We start from the raw sequence: 16,215 nt of genomic DNA on the forward strand, positions 1-16,215 counted from the left end.
CCTTCCTGTCCAGTCTCTGAACTGCAGGCTTCCCCACCCTCCATCGCCCAGATGAGGTACCTGCATTCCAAAACAAAGAGACACAAAACATCATGCCCCATCCATTTAATGTTTCCCACACTACATTTTAAAAAATCGTATTCAGTTCATTTAAACTAAAAAAACAGTTCATCCATTTGTCCTCCACCCCACATCTCCTATGACCACCGGTCTATTCTCCATATCTATGAGCTTTTTTTTTTTTTTTTAAGATTCTACATGTAAGAGAAATCATGCAATATTTGTCTTTCTCTGTCCTGACTTCTTTCACTTTGTATAATCCATCCATGTTGAGATCCATCCATGTTGTTGTAAATGGTAAGATTTGTTCTTTTTTTATGGCTGAATTTTTTATTCTAATGTATATATTGTATATATCATACATTCATCCACCGATGGACATCTTGGTTGTTTTTGTATCTTGGCTATTGTGAATAAAGCTGCAATGAAGATGGATGTATCTTTTCAAGTTAGTGTGTCCGTTTTCTTCAGTGAAGACTCAGAAGTGGAATTGCTGGATCGTATGGTAGTTCCATTTCAATTTTTTAAAGAACTTCCATACTGAGTGCCATTGGTCGAACCAACTTATATTCCCACCAACACTGCACAAGGGTTTCTCTTTGCTCCACATCTTCACCAGCTCTTATGTCTTATCTCTTTATACCTGCCATTCTAACAGGTATTAAGTGATATCTCATTGGGGTTTTGATGTGCATTTCCCTGATGATTAGTGATGTTGAGCACCTTTTTATGTACCTGCTGACCATCTGTATGTCTTCTTTGGAAAAATGTCTACTCAGAGCATTTGTCCATTTTAAAATCAGATTGGTTGCTTTATCGCTGTTGAGTTGGATGAGTTCTTTGTATATTTTAGATGTTAGCTCCTTTTTAGATATATAATTTGCATGACTTTTCTCCCATTCCATAGGTTGCCTTTTCATTTTATTGATAGTTTCCTTTGCTGTATAGAAGCTTTTTAGATTGGTGTAGTCCTACTAGTTTATTTTTGCTTTTGCTATCATATTTAAAAAGTCCTCATGCCACCTATGGTTTCTTCTAGGAGTTTTTTAGTTTCAGGTCTTAAGTTCAACTCTCTGATCCATTCTGAGTTAATTTTTTATTTATGGTATAAGAAGGTGCTCCAGTTTTATTCTTTCTCATGTAGCTATCCAATTTTCTGAACACCAATTATTGAAGAGACTGTCTTTTCCCCATTGTTATTCTTGGCTCCTCTGTTGTAAATTACCTGACTATGTATGTGTGGGCTTCTTTCTGGGCTTTCTCTTCCGTTCCATTGATCTGTGTGTCTGTCTTAATGATAGTATCACATTTTTGAAATTATATTATTTTTATTTTGTTTAAAGATTTTACCTATATAGTTTCGAGAGAGAGAGAAAGAGAGAGAGCATGGGTGGGTGCGGAGAGAGGGAGAGGGAGAAGCAGGCTTCCTGCTGACTGGGGAGCCTGATGCAGGACTCAGTGCGGGGCTTGATTAAGCCTGAACTTAAGTTCCGAAGGCTACATTTAACCGACTGAGTCACCCAGGTACCCCCCCAAACTTTTAAAATTATTATAACTCTGCCATAGAGTTTGAAATCAGGAAGCATGATGCCTCTGGCTTTGCTTTTTCTCAAGATTGCTTTAGGTGTTTGGGGTCTTTTGGGGTTCCATATAAATTTTAGGATTATTTGTTCTAGTTCTGTGAAAAATGTAATTGGTATTTTGATAGGGATTGCATGTGTCTGTAGATGGCTTTGGGTAGTCTGAATGTTTTAACAATATTAATTCTCCCAATCCATGAGCACAGAGTATCTTTCCATTTATTTGTATCTTCTTCAATTTCTCCCTTTTTTTAAGTATTTGTAATAATAATAATAAAAAAACTATGTTGAATAATGGAAACAAGTCAGGATGGAAAATCCAGTTTGCAAACTAAACTATTTCTAGGAGCAGGGTATTGTGTTTTCCTGTGACTCTTGAGGACCAGTCTAATATGACTACAAGACACGGACCATATCTCAAGAAAAATGTTTGAGGAGTGTTGAACCCTAACACAAAAGCAACAACCCATTTCTCACAGTAAGTTGTGGGATGTCCAGGAGCGGCTCCCTTACCTTTGCCAGGTAAAACAATACCATTGGGCAGTGAATAGAAGCACTAGAATCTTGGAACCTTCGACTGGTTCTCTAAACCAGAAGCTTGTTTACTAATATGCATGTCGAGCCCTGACTCAAGGCCACCATGAACTTGATTGCTAATTGTCAGTAACTGATTATGGGTACCTCCAGCATGCCTTCAACCTGAAGAAGACAGAAATACAGAATTGGTTCCTTAATCAAGAAGGTGGAATTGCCAGGTTATCGCATAAGAGGGGAAGCTGCAGACGAGTTACAGAGCCCTGGACTCACAGATAGGATTCCTTTACAGGCCCACAGGTGCCCATTATGCATTCTCTCTCTACCATAGTGAGGTAAAGGCAATAACATCATTTGATGATGGGTTTATTCTCTCCAAATTTCAAGATTGAAATAGAAAGACGACGCCTGAATGTAATTCCCGGGGCAGGCAAGCGCCGTCCAGCCCTCACAAGATGCACAAAAGCCAGGGAAGCTCCAAAGAAGCCTATTAGGGGATTTGTTTCGTGGAGCTCAGGGTTTCTTCCATTCGAGTTTTACCCGATACTTAATTTAACTCCTCGAGTAATATAATACACTGGGGCAGGACTAGAGTGAGGTGGTGAGGTGAATGGTACTGCAGCCTGCACAGCACGCCTGACCTTGCAGCTGAGTATTAATTCGAAGTAGAGGAATTAAAATTGTCTATTCTTTTGCATTGTCATGCCTCACGTTGATAAGCACAAAGAAATGTAAATAAAAAAGACCCATTTCAAAACCTCCCCGTACCACCTTTTTGTTTTATGACAAAAGACAGTTAATTAACATACTAGCAGTAAGCAGCCTTCCCAAACTGATGCTAATTATGTATTCTGTTGACCGGGACGCTAGTCATAAGGTAATTGGCTTGCAGCAACATGACATTTCAAATCATCTCTTGAAATTACATCAAAAAGCCAGCCTGTTTTGTTTTGATAGGGGAACAATCAATTTGATAAGTGGTAACACAGCTCATTGTTTCACATTAATTAGACTAATTGCTCCATGTTAGCCTCTGAAATAGACAGAACTTGGAGAAGACAAAGGCTGCGGCCTTTAGCATGCAGCGCGTGTGATGTTCCACTTGCCTGCACAGACCGTAGGCAGAAAACAGAGCTGTTATAGGAGGCAGCCTTGCGGGAGGCAGGGTGTTAACAGTAGTTTGATGTGTTATGCTTAATACACTGGCTTTCAATTATAGCATCCAGGTTCCAAGTCCCACCGAGGAAAGAAAGGACGACTCTAAAGAACTGTTTCCCAGCTAACCAGGTTTGGGGTTTGAGGGAAGTTATAACAGCCTTGCAGTTCCTCTCCTTCAAAACCCATACACTTTTATGTCCCTGCCAGGGAGGCCCCACTAACATCCCTTTGTAGTACTCTGGGCATAAATGCCTTTAAAAACAGACCGAAGCTAAACAAACAAAGCCGAAAGAAAACAAAATACCAAAAGGACCCAGGAAAATTAAAATAAAATAAAAATAAAATAAAATAAAATAAAATAAGTCAATCGGAGAAGGACAAACAGTGTATGTTCTTATTCATTTGGGGAATATGAATAATAGTGAAAGGGAATATAAGGGAAGGGAGAGGAAATGTGTGGGAAATATCAGAAAGGGAGACAGAACATAAAGACTCCTAACTCTGGGAAATGAACTGGGGGTGGTGGAGGGGGAGGAGGGCGGGGGGTGGGGGTGAATGGGTGACGGGCACTGAGGGGGACACTTGACGGGATGAGCACTGGGTGTTATTCTGTATGTTGGTAAATTGAACACCAATAATTAATCTATTAAAAAAACAAAAAAATAAATAAAATAAAAAATAAAATAAAATAAAATAAAAATAAAAAAGGCTTTTTTTTTTTTTTTTTAATTTTTCTGGGTCCCAGTGACATAACACAGTGTTTTAACGCACTGAGATGCAGGGAACTGTCATTTGGGGGAAATCTGACACTTGAGCCCTGCCAACCAACGCCTTGCAGTTTGACAGGCCGTACCTCTGTTCATTCCCGAGACCACCAGTTGGGCCAAACTGGACGGTGTGATCCTTATGACAGCAGCACATGTCAGTCTCAGTTGGCTAGGAAGAGAATGCCCCTTGTGACCCCAGGCACGGCCTCCTGATGCTCACACATAGGTTGGTGAGATCGCGTTACTGGACGGCTGATGCAATGGAACAGGGCTCCTTCCCAAGCAAAAGGCTGTCCAGGGCTTAAAAAAACCAGATGCACTGCCTCTGCCCCTCAGACGCTGTCTAGTTACCCACACACCACTTCGGATTATTGCAGGCTAACTAAGACGAACGTGCAAATCGGCGGGCGTGTGTGTGTGTGTGTGTGCGCGCGTGCCTCTTCCTGTCCCTACTGTTTTTATGTGTGAAGTGGGAATTAGTCTAAATATTTGATTCTGCGGTTGCAAATCACCAAATTCACTGTGGTTAGGCGGTAAATTATCTTGTTGGCTTTGGGCTGCATTTGACCTAAGAGGCAGAGTCCCAGACAGCAAGAGGCTCTGCTAATTGCCACTGCAGCTCGATTCAAAGAATGGTTTGCACAGGTTCGTGGTGTGGAAAGGACTTTGGGTCTCTCACTAGTTTCTTCAGCTTCACCAAGAGTGGTGTGGTCTTTGAACAGGAAGGACAGCAACATATAAACATAACAGTGTTTTCCTAAGATACACAGCCGCATTACACATCCCAAAATTGTAAGTATGATGTTCCTCCATTTGTAAATGCTTATGGGCTTTCATTGAAATTAGAGGGAAAAACGACGGTGAGATTTGGACCTGGCTTGGAAAATGAATTGGAAACGTTTAAACGAGATTGATTTGCTTCTGTGTACGAAGGCATCTCGGGCGGGGAAGGTGGGGGCATGCGGACATTGGTACCAAAGGGGAGCATTTCATGTCTTCTTTTTCTCCTTCCCTCAAAGGGATGATCCTTCTGCAGGAACTTCAAAGCCCAAATTTGCTCGGCAGGTTTAATTCGGTCATTTAAAAAAAAAAAAATAGTATGTGGTGTAGCAGAGGCGAGCAATTAAATGATTGCTCCTACAAGTTAATAAATCTTCAACAGCCTTTTAAAGAGGTACAAGGATTTGTGATGTAAGTGTGCTAATGTGTTGTTTTCCCCGTAAAATCCCAGGGTTTATTCAGAAGGTAAATGATGGGGAAGAAGAAAAAAAAAAAAAAAAAAAGGACCAAGATTGAAGCCCCTTAACATTCAGCTTAAGTGCTGGTTCCACTTGCTTGAGCACAAGTTGGAAGCAGCTTTGTTAGGATTCCAGCCGGCGCCCTCGCTGTCACTACTGGTTCTTGTGTAGTCAAGCCCCACTTGGAGCAGAGCAAATCTTTGCTCAGTTAAGCGAGCGTCAGTCACTGGTAAGCTTGGCTGCGGGCCCAGGGTTGTTAGGCTTTTCCATGCTACACCTGAATGAGATATTGACGAGCCATTGCTACCCAAACAGAGTTGAGAAACTGGCTAAAAAAATAAATAAATTAAATTGTCATGGGGCTGACAGAATGATTTTGAAAATGCAACTTGCACTTCCAGTGTACAAGAAGAACAAGGAGAGCGCTGCTGGCCTGCTGCGAGGCGGTGTACCGTTGGGTTGGTTGAATGGCTTTTCGTGCTCTCCTGACTCACCAGTGTGGATTTGGGATGGGGCTTGGGGTGTGTGTGTGGGGGGGACAGGTGCTGACAGATTATAACCCGGTGTAGACCCTGCTTTGGCCTTGCTTCATTGCAATGGGCCTATCATTAACTTAACGAAAGCTTCCCAAAACAAAACGCTGGGGAAGGAATATAGTTAGGAGGCTTTGGGGTGAAGAGAAGGCTTTGACAGTAGGTGATTTCTGCTGAGCAGAAAAATAAGGATCAGAGAAAATCAGGGACAGAGTGGGGAAAAAAAAAAAAGACATAAAGTAGGAATAGTTTTTAAGTAGGAATGGCTGGCCGAGCTATTAATCACAGAGTGCTCCGAGCCACAACAGGGCTTGTGTGAGGCCTGGTAAGACCAAAGACGGAGGCTAAAGACTCTACAAAAGCCCCCACCTTGCCCCACATGTGTGGGAGGGGTGGCCTGTTCACATTGGCTAAAAAAAAAAAAAAAAAAAAAAAAGATATAAAAACCCAAGGAGTTTTGGTGGTAAATATTTAGAGTCTTCGTTTTTTTACTGTTGAGTCAATGTTGTGTTGTGATCATGGCAGTGCTTGTTCTCCTAAAAAGTGGAAAAGCTGAATTTCACCCTTGGCAAACTGGTAGAGGGGGGATGGGGTTCGGGGAGGGGAGAGCCCTCCGATGAACCTCTGAATGCTCTGGCAAGCCTTTGTCTCCAAAAACTATTAATTGGAGGTTTGCTGGGAGAAATCGGAAATTACTATAGGTTCTAAAGGTTTAATAACTTCTTTTAAAATAGATTCCGGGCTCTTGTAAGCGTGCATGTGCTATTTTAATGCATAATTTCTCATGGAAATTATGTGATTTCTCCTCCTAGCTGTGTCTGTATTGAAAAAAAGGACAGTTCGGAGCGTGCTGGCATTTTGCTCCCTCCACATCCAGCTCCCATTCCTACTAGAGGTAGGTGCTGGGGGGACTCGGTGGGGTGGCGTGACCGGCACGGGGATCGGTGGCCCTTCCTGCTTCAATCTTTGACTCATGTCCAAAGCACACACCTGACTCCAGGACTCTGGACCATTGAGGCTCAGCCAAAGCCCAACCCCCCATAGCAAAGAAATCCAAACACGCGTTGAGGGGTCACCACCGAGGCAGGGCCACAGGCACAGAGGGAGATCTTCAACATCCCGAGCACCACCTTGCCCTCCAGCAGTTTACTCTCTTTGGTTTCAGGATCTGTAAGTGGGGGGTAGTAACATCTATGTCACAGGGTTGCTGGAAAAACATTAAGTGGAAATAAAGCTCCCGGCCTGGTGCTTCTTAGAAGCATGTATTAAGTGCTTCGTGGCAGGTCCTTTGAGAAATGCGGGTTGTTTGTAGTAATTTTTTTTTAAGATTTTATTTATTTATTCATGAGAGACACACAGAGAGAGACAGAGACACAAGCAGAGGGAGAAGCAGGCTCCATGCAGGGAGCCTGATGCAGGACTCCATCCCAGGACCCCAGGACCCCAGGATCACACCCTGAGCCAAAGGTGGACAGAGGTTCAACCTCTAAGCCACTCGGGTGTCCCTATTTGTCTGTAGTATTAAAGAAGAGGTGTAGACACTTGAAATTGTCTTCTAGTACACACAGGGCCAGATGCATGGGTGTGTTGTCACCTGTGTGGCCACATAGACCCCTCTGCTCTGAAGGGCCTGGGTTTAATGTTCCTGCTGTCCCCATCTGCACATTCTTAATATTTTTTGAACAGGGAGCCCCACATTTCCATTTTGAATTGGGCCCCACAAGCTGTCATTTGACTCTGCCTGCAATTTTTTTTTTCTTTTCTAGTGACACCTTTTATGGAATATTTTAAATTAGCATTTGACACTATCAGTCAACTGCTATCTAACTGCTCAGTTAATTCTCCTTTTTTTTTTTTCTTTTGTGCTGCTGTGACCTCCTCTCATGAATACCTGGCTCCCTCCACCCACCCTGCAGTTCTCCATGAGCAGTGTTTACTTAGCATCCCTACAGCTGAGCTCCTCTGCTCCCTAAGCAGAAAGACCCCTTCCTTGCCAGCATCCCCACGTCCCCACAGCGTCCTGGTGTACACCCAGTCTAACACTCCCCTTCTCAGTGCCCTGGACAGTAAGCTCGTTCAAGGGAAGACACTTCCTCTTTTTCCAACCTGCTGCCTCCCACCTTTCTGACTCATAGTTGGTATTGACACAACAAGTGAACGAACAAACCGATTACCAGAGCTTCCAAGAGCACAACGGACTCCTTGGCCTCTCACCTTTAAAAAATTATTTTTTTCTGCTTTCCTTTGGCAAAGTATTTTTTGAGCAATGGATGCCTCATGTACATACAATAGGGACCAAATGGAAAAACAAGTTCAGGATTGCCTCTGAGGTAGAAACCAGCTTCTAAATAATCAAGAATCGGTGGGCAATTGAGTGGATATTATTGTCCACCACCCAGTTGAGAAAATGAAATGATTTTTGTAACTCCTGTTCTGTTGGATGGTATATGAAGACCCTGAAACTCTTGTTCCAAGGTCTTAAAGCATGTTTCTTCCGCACAGGGCTTTTAACACCCTTTTAACACCCGGGCCCACAAGACAAAGGGGAACCCGTATAGGGATGGGTTCAATGGTGGGCAGAGTTGGGAGTCAGTAAATTCTGTTGAAATCAAATGCTTAAAAAAAAAAAAGAAAAGAAATCAAATGCTACATTTTGTGAGCACATGCAGTTTTCTGAGGAGAAAGTCTCTGGCTTTCATGAGATCCTCAAAGGAGCCTCTGGACCAAAAGTAATTAAAGACCCCTGCTTTGGTATTTCAATTTGAGAAAATGATGTTTCTTTCTTATTAAAATAGAATACTGTCTATAATGACTTGTCATTATTAAAGGGATGCTTTCCTGACTTTTGACAGCCCCCTCACACATATACCCAGGCCAGTTAATCAACTGTAATTTTGAAAAGGTGTTTCTTAAATGGTCTCAAGTTGATTGAAGTACTTGCACTTGCTCTTCAAAGTTGTCCGCATTGCTTTCCTCCTTTTCTCTCCAGCCCACCTTCCTCCTGCTTCGGCCGGTTTTTCAGTGTTTCGAGGGGCACCAGGAAAGGGGAGTACAGAAAGCCTGTGTGCCATTGGCTACTGGGTGGTGCATTTCTTTTGTTGTTCTGGGTTGTTTTTAGAATTCATATCATTGATGTGCTTGGGGCATTGGTGACAAGATGTTAATGGTTTCCTGACTGGGCAGACAGCTGTGTTGAGAGGTGTTAAGTTTTCAGTAAATTCATCTGTTTTATTAGTTCAAATTTACCTGCAATGTTTAGCTCATTTACAACTGAATTTGTGGTCTATTTTTTTTTTTCACCTTTAGCAGCTTTTGTTTCTTTCCTTTGTTTTCATGTAATTTCATTTGAAAAGTATGGAGATTCCTCCTTCTTCCCCCTCCCAAATAAGTTAGGGTGTCTTTACCTACAATAAACAAGGGTTTGGGAGGGTGCCCCTTCCTCAAGACCATGACGTGGCTAGGGCTACAGAAGTGATAATCCCCAATTACTAAAAATGGAATATTTGCAGTTATTATTGCAGATAAGTTCACCCAGTTTAATGGAAAGCTCTGGCATGGTTCTGTTTTGCTCCTCCTGGTTTGTGTTTGTGCTGAAGATGTGAGCTGTGCCAGAGGTGGGTAGAAGCAAAAGTTAGCCTCTTGATTGAGACGTTGCAAACTTCTCATTGATATAAAAACCTCAGTGTGATACTATATACCAATGTTCTTGGCTCTTTTTGTTGTTAAATATTGCCCATTTCCTCCTCCACTGAATTCTTGTTTGTCCTTCTACAGTCTGAATTAAGAAATCATTCATAACTTCTATGGACTAGTCTTCAGTTTGCTGGATTCCCTCCCTTGCCTCCCTGTGTGAATTGGAAGCTCCTGGAAGACAAGGTCCCTCCTCCTTGTACCTGCCCATAAATCCTGGTGTGATGCCAGACCCACTGTTAATGCTTTTAAGTCCTCGCTGATTCAGTGATTACAACGGCCTCCTTCTATCCTGAGTAATCAAATCGGCCATTTAAGATGTGATTCTGCAGACTTTGGCTGTGACTTTGGATTAAGCTCCTCGAGGTCGATTCCTTCCTGAAATACTTTCTAAGCATGGCAGAAACAGCAAGGTAGAGTCACTGGGTAATGGGTAGGAATGCTAGGCCAAGTTATGCTAATCCTAAATACGAAGTATTTAGGATTGAAAACTCAGTTTCAGGCCGCCTAGGTGGCTCAGTTGACTGAGCATCTACCTTCAGCTCAGGTCATGAGATCAGGGTCCTGGGATCGAGCCCTGTATCAGGCTCCCTGCTCAGCAGAGGAGTCTGCTTCTCCCTCTCCCTGTGCCCCTCCCTCCTGCTCGTGCTCTCTGGCTCTCCCTCAAAATAAATAGAAATAAAATCTTTTTTTTTTTTTTAGAAATAAAATCTTTAAAAAAAGAAAAAGAAAAAGAAAAAATCAGTTTCATATTTCTCAAAATTACTCACGGCACTTTTTGTGCCCATTGTCAGTTTTTTTTTTTTTTTTTGGAAAAGGAGTGGGTGTAGTGCTATAGGTTACAGAAGATACATAACATTTACTGAGTGATCTCTTGGGGAACACCATACTTAGGAGCTTATAGTCCTCTTGGACTAGCAAAGGATAATGGCTAAGAATATTAACCATTTAGGACCAGAAAAGGTATTGGAAATTATATAGTCACGCCTTCTAATTTTGTCAGTGAGGGGGTCAATTCCTCAGCTGATTTAGGTACTCTGTTCAAGAACATACGAGTAATATTATTAATAGCAGAATTACTATAAGCCGACACTTGTTTAAATGCCTTGTGCTTGTTAATTCATTACCTCATAATAGCTTCATGAGGTAGGTTTATGTTTATTTTTCTTTTGTAGGTGAAGAAACTGAGGTACAAAAAGATTAGATCAGTCACCCAAGATCTGATGTTTCTGGCTATCTCCAAAATCTATTTTTCTCCATCTACACTGTCCCTGCCATAGGCCAAACTACCACCGCCTCCTATCTGGACTTCTTAGAGGGGCCTCCTCGCTGGTCATCCTTCATCCATTCTCACCACCTAGATAGATTCGGCCCTTGGAGGGCTTCATTTGAGATTCCAATCTGTGTGTGGTACTGCACGGCTGTCAGTGACCACACATTGCATGTAGGACTGTAGGAGGCAGCCCTTCCTGGTTTTCAGAAGCCCCTCTCATGCTTGCTCCCCTGCCTGTGATACTGGAGCACTTTCCCTATGCTCCCTCATGTGTCAGAACCTTGGCAGGTACCATATCTTGTACCCATTTTTCATGGACTTACTTCTGCCCACCATTCAGATCCTACCTCAAAGGTCGCCACCTCAGGGAAAACTTCTCTGACTCCTTAGCTAAACCAAAAGCCACTATTTACAAGTCTTTGAGCCCTCAGGGACTATATGGATTTGACTTAACATTGTGTTTCTAAAGCCAATACAATAGTTTCCCCATATTCACAGAAAATACATTTCAAGATCCTCAGTGAGTGCCTGAAGCCACAGATAGTTCCAAACTCTATGTATACTGTTTTTTTTTCTTATACAGACATACCTAGGATAAAGTTTAATTTATAAATTAGCACAGTAGTAGATTAATAACAATAATAATGAAATAGAACAACTATAACAATATGCTGTAATAAAGTTCTATGAATATAGTCTCTCTCACTCTTTTGAAATACCTCGTTGATTGCACTCATCCTTCTCGTGTTGATGTGAGATGATGACATGCCTACCTGATAAGTGGGGTAAATGATGTAGGCATTTTGACGAAGTGTTAGGCTACTGTTGACCTTCTTTCTGACAATTCTTCAGAAGGAGGACCATCTGCTTTCAGACTGTGGGTGACCATGGGTAACTGAAACTAGAGGGAGCCAAACTAAGGATAAAGGTGGGGCCCCCTGTACAGTGCTGAGTACATAGCTGACAATCAGCATTTGTCAAAGTGGGGAAGGAAAGGAGGAAGAAAGCCCTAAAGTGCTAGGAGTAATTCTTTCTTGCCTCAGTCAAAAGAGTCAGGGCTTGGAGTTATGGTATCTGACTTGATTCTCACTGTACTGCTCGCTTATTGGGAAAATGCATAAAATGGGAGCAAGGCATCTCTACATCAAGACTGATGCAGAGAAGAATTCCAGGTAATCTCTGTGGATCCTCTGCCCTGAAGGAAGAGGAGCACAGCTCCCCACCTCAGGAGTGTGGGCTCTGCATAGTGACTTATTTCTCAAAAGTACAGTGTGGAAAGAGGCATGGGAAAGAGTAACTTCACAGTGGATCTCTGCCAGGTGGATCAAGGTCAGGTTATCAACAGTGATAAGCCATGTTCATAGTATGTACCTTTGATATGATGTGATGAAAACAACACTTTACCTCTGAGGTCTTTCATCCCCAAGCTCATAACCCCAGTCTAATCATGAGAGAAACAGCAAACAAATCTCAAATTTACAAAATACCTGGCCAGTAACTCCTCAAAACTGTCAAGGTCATCCAGAAACAAGGAAAGTCTGAGCAACTGTTATAATCAAGAAGGGCCGAAAAAGACAACAGCTAAATGTAATGTGATACCCTGGAAGGGATTCTGGAACAGAAAGGGGGTAGAAAAAAATTTAGGAAATATGAATATTAAGTATGGAATTAGTTTTGTCACTAGTAATGCATCGATATTGCTTTATTAGTTGTGACAAATGTAACTCACCAACCTAAGATGTTACCAGTAGGAAAAACTGGGTGGGAGATATATGGATGGGAGTTGTCTTTTGCTATCTTTACAACTTTCCTGCAAATTTAAAATTATCCTAAGATAAAAGGTTTATTTTTTAAAAAAAGTCATGCTGAGCTTTTGACGTTGGGTGACTGGGCAAGTTAGTGGTGTAAAATAGCAGGGGGTCAACCACAAAGTCACTGGCTCTGAGCGTTTGGAAGTCAGTTGTGTTGAGGGGGCTGGTGGTGAAACTAAGCTCCAGTGTTGAGGAGATGCCACATGCTGAGGAAGAGGGGGTTCCACAGAAGGTTAGGCAGGGAAAAGAAGGACGGGACATTGGATTGGAGCTAGAAGAGACAGTAGAGGCCAGTGAAGGATTTTTCAGGATTTGAAAAGATGTGTATTAATCCACAGGAGAAGAAATTACTCAAGTGCTTGTTTTATTCCTATTTAAGAGTAAGGATGAACTAGGTGATAGATGCATGGTTAGGGCTGTGGATGGGTTGGCTTTACTCTACGGTGATTTTGTAAGCCAATATTTTCACTTGAGAGAATCTCCAAATATTGGCATCTGTACATCTTTTCTTTAGAACCTTCCATTTCCCATTAAGAGAGTCATCTGATGCCCCACCCCAGGGATATACAACTGCCTAGGGCATTCTGGGAGTCCAGTGGGGAAGAGGGTGGGGTGGAATAGAGGCTTTCCTACAATTCCCTCATTTCCAGTAAGGGGTTTTGAGGCCGCCTCTTCTTCCCGGACACCCCACGCTCCTGGTATTGTGGTCCTTAGGATTTCTCTAGCTCGGTTTCTCCAAAGACAAAGTGAGGAGGAAGAGTGGATGCTGTGCTTTGTAAGGAGTAAGTAGAGGGTGTGAAGGACAGACTTTGAGCCAGCCCCACCTGATTTTAGCTGCGTGCCTTACCCCTGCCTTACACCAACACCCGAGACCCAGTGCCCTTGATTCCTGAGCTTTTAGGGTGAAGAGTCCTGCATCTTGTTGTCCCAATTGCTTGTGTTTACAGTTCACTTCCTGCACGTCTCTTGACGAGATACTGCTCTACACTCTATGTTTTGACTTTGTGTATCGTGGTTCAGGTTTGGTATGTCTCCTATTTGCATCCAAAAATGGAGAATATGAAAAAAATGGGGACTATGTTTCTGTTCCTCCTTGGTGTTTTAAAATTTTTTTTTTAATTTTTATTTACTTATGATAGTCACAGAGAGAGAGAGAGAGAGAGGCAGAGACACAGGCAGAGGGAGAAGCAGGCTCCATGCGCCAGGAGCCCGATGTGGGATTCGATCCAGTGTCTCCAGGATCTCGCCCTGGGCCAAAGGCAGGCACCAAACCGCTGCGCCACCCAGGGATCCCCTTCCTTGGTGTTTTATTGATACTTCCTGAGATGAAAGTGACAGAAGAGTCTTTATGTTTTTATGATCAAAATTTCAGAAGTCAACATTTAAAATCACCACTGTTTTCTTATATACCTGTGTTCATGTTTTTTAAATATGTGTTTAAATTTAACGTGTTACATAGTCTGAGTCTGATTATTTATTTTAGTGAAAAGCAGAATGTAATTTAGGAACAGAACTGTCAAGTTTATTTTTCCAAGGAGTGTGTTGGTTTATGATTTAGTTTTTAGGGCATATTACCTTATGCCTTTGGGGTAGTCTTCACATTTTTTGAGAAGTAAGCAGTCTTTGTCAAGTGATGGAAGAATCAAAGTTTGTTTTATGGAATGGTGGTTAACTGAACCTGAGGCTCTTTCTTGTACTACTCTCATTTGTTTGTTTTTTTTTCTCTTTTAATATTTTAGTAATTTTTTTTTAATGACAAAAAAAAAAAAAAAAGATTCTACTCTCCGCTCCTTGAGCTGCATTGATGTGTCAGCTAGTTAAGGGTGGAGGAAAGAAAGCCAGCTTTTCCTGAGTCTTTTCTTTCCTGGTAGAAAGAGAAGGCTGGAGATTACCCAGATTTGTGATCCCTAAAGATACAGCTCATGTAATCCAACATTTCCCAGTGAAATGTTGTCCTTTTCATTCATGCAATTTGAACTTTCTTTTGGTAAAACTTCAAGTGTGCTGAACAAACCTTTGCTTTCTACTTTTCTACTCAGTGAACCCTTTCTACTATACTCTGGAGTAATAATCCCAATAAGTCTCTCCCAGAGGAGATTATTGTGTAGGAAAAGGGGCTTAGTCAGTGGGGGAAAAAATGTTGCCCTGTTAGTAAATGTCAGCTCAAACAAACACATCTCCTAAGAGATTTCCAAATGGATGCATCTTCATTTCTCAACATCGTAATGGGATTATTTTACCCCTTCCTGTAACCTGTGTTTTCCCAGGAGGAATGTATTAGAATATGGGGGTGGGTGGACCTGGAGAGATGCTTCTACCATGAAGTATCTATCAGAACAGACCCTTACTCTGTGGAATACAGTTGCCACCTACAGAAGTGGGGAAGGTGTTTGGTCCCTGATTCTCCCTAAACTGCCAAGTTAACAAGGGGATACTCACCGTTAGGAATATTCTCCCTAGATCTTATCGAGTATAACTCTACTGTCCCCTAAAACCCAAGACCTACAGCAGTTTATTTCTCTTAACTTACGTCAGCCTTTAATCTTTCCCATCATGCTGTCATGGCTTAGCTGGTGAGGCCAAGTTTTAGTTTGTAATCATGAATGCTTATAAGGCAGGAGGCCAAGCCTTCCTAAATTGCTCACTGAGCCTCATTGTAAATTTATATTGAACTCTTAATGGTGGGAGCATTAAAAAAATTGGAGCTTTTGAAAGGTGATCTCATTTCAGATTTTTTTTTCTCTTCTATATTCTCTGGTTTAAACCACATTATTTAAAAAAAAAAATTCCTTCGTTAAGCAGAAGTCTGGATGTGTAATTGTCATTGAATTTACTTTAATGATAAAAACAGGAAGGAGATGATCATCATTCAGAAAACAGTTATTGGATCTGCTATGTCCTTAGGCACTCTGCTGAACCTCAAGATGAATAAGATATGGCTCCTATTCTCAAGTCAGTTAAAGACTAGAAGAAAAATAAAACCAAACCAAAAACTCTGTAGCACCTATTAGTAGGTATTCTGCTGCGTAACAAATGACCTGAAAACCTATTGGCTGAAAATAGCAAATTATCTGTTCTTTTCCCTGGTTTCTGAAAATGAGGAGTGTGGGGGCAGATTAGTTGGCTAGTCCTGGCCCAGAATCTCTCAAGAGCGTGCACTCAAGGTGTTGGCCAAGAGGGACGTCACCTGAAGGCTTGATGGGGCTAGAGGATCTGCCCCCATGTTCAGTCACATGGTTGCTGGCTGGAGGGTCTTGGTTTCTTACCACATGGGGCTCTCCCTATGGCTGTTTGCAACATGGCAGCTGGCTTTCCCCAAAGCTTGTGATCAGAGAGAGAAGAAAAAAGGACAAAACAGAAGCTGCAGTGTTTGTCGATAACTCAGTCTCTGCAGTGACATTCAGCACTCCTACAGTATTCTGTTGGCCACACGGACCGACCCTGGTACAATATGGGAGAAGCCTATGCATGGTTATGAATATAAGAGGGGGGTGCTCACTGGGGGACAGCTTGGAGGCTTGCCACCACAGTCTTCCATCCAAATACTGACCTGCTCAGTTTCCAAGATTAG

The 16,215-nt window shown here is 42.1% G+C and overlaps 1 protein-coding gene across 8 annotated transcripts in view; it reads left to right on the plus strand.

The window, feature by feature from the left end:
* ESRRG (estrogen related receptor gamma) overlaps positions 1–16,215 on the plus strand; it is a 617,883-nt gene that overhangs the window by 315,187 nt on the left and 286,481 nt on the right. For 5 of the 8 annotated variants that reach the window (XM_055334262.1, XM_055334264.1, XM_055334263.1 and 2 more), the window contains exon 3: positions 6,683–6,765. The exons of the other annotated variants lie outside the window; for them this stretch is intronic. The gene's annotated coding sequence lies outside the window, so the exon portion shown is untranslated. The remainder of the gene's footprint in view (positions 1–6,682; positions 6,766–16,215) is intronic. 8 annotated transcript variants of the gene reach the window in all.

The sequence above is a fragment of the Nyctereutes procyonoides genome, unplaced genomic scaffold (assembly GCF_905146905.1).
Source record: "Nyctereutes procyonoides isolate TBG_1078 unplaced genomic scaffold, NYPRO_anot_genome, whole genome shotgun sequence".
In the NCBI taxonomy this organism is placed as follows: domain Eukaryota; kingdom Metazoa; phylum Chordata; class Mammalia; order Carnivora; family Canidae; genus Nyctereutes; species Nyctereutes procyonoides.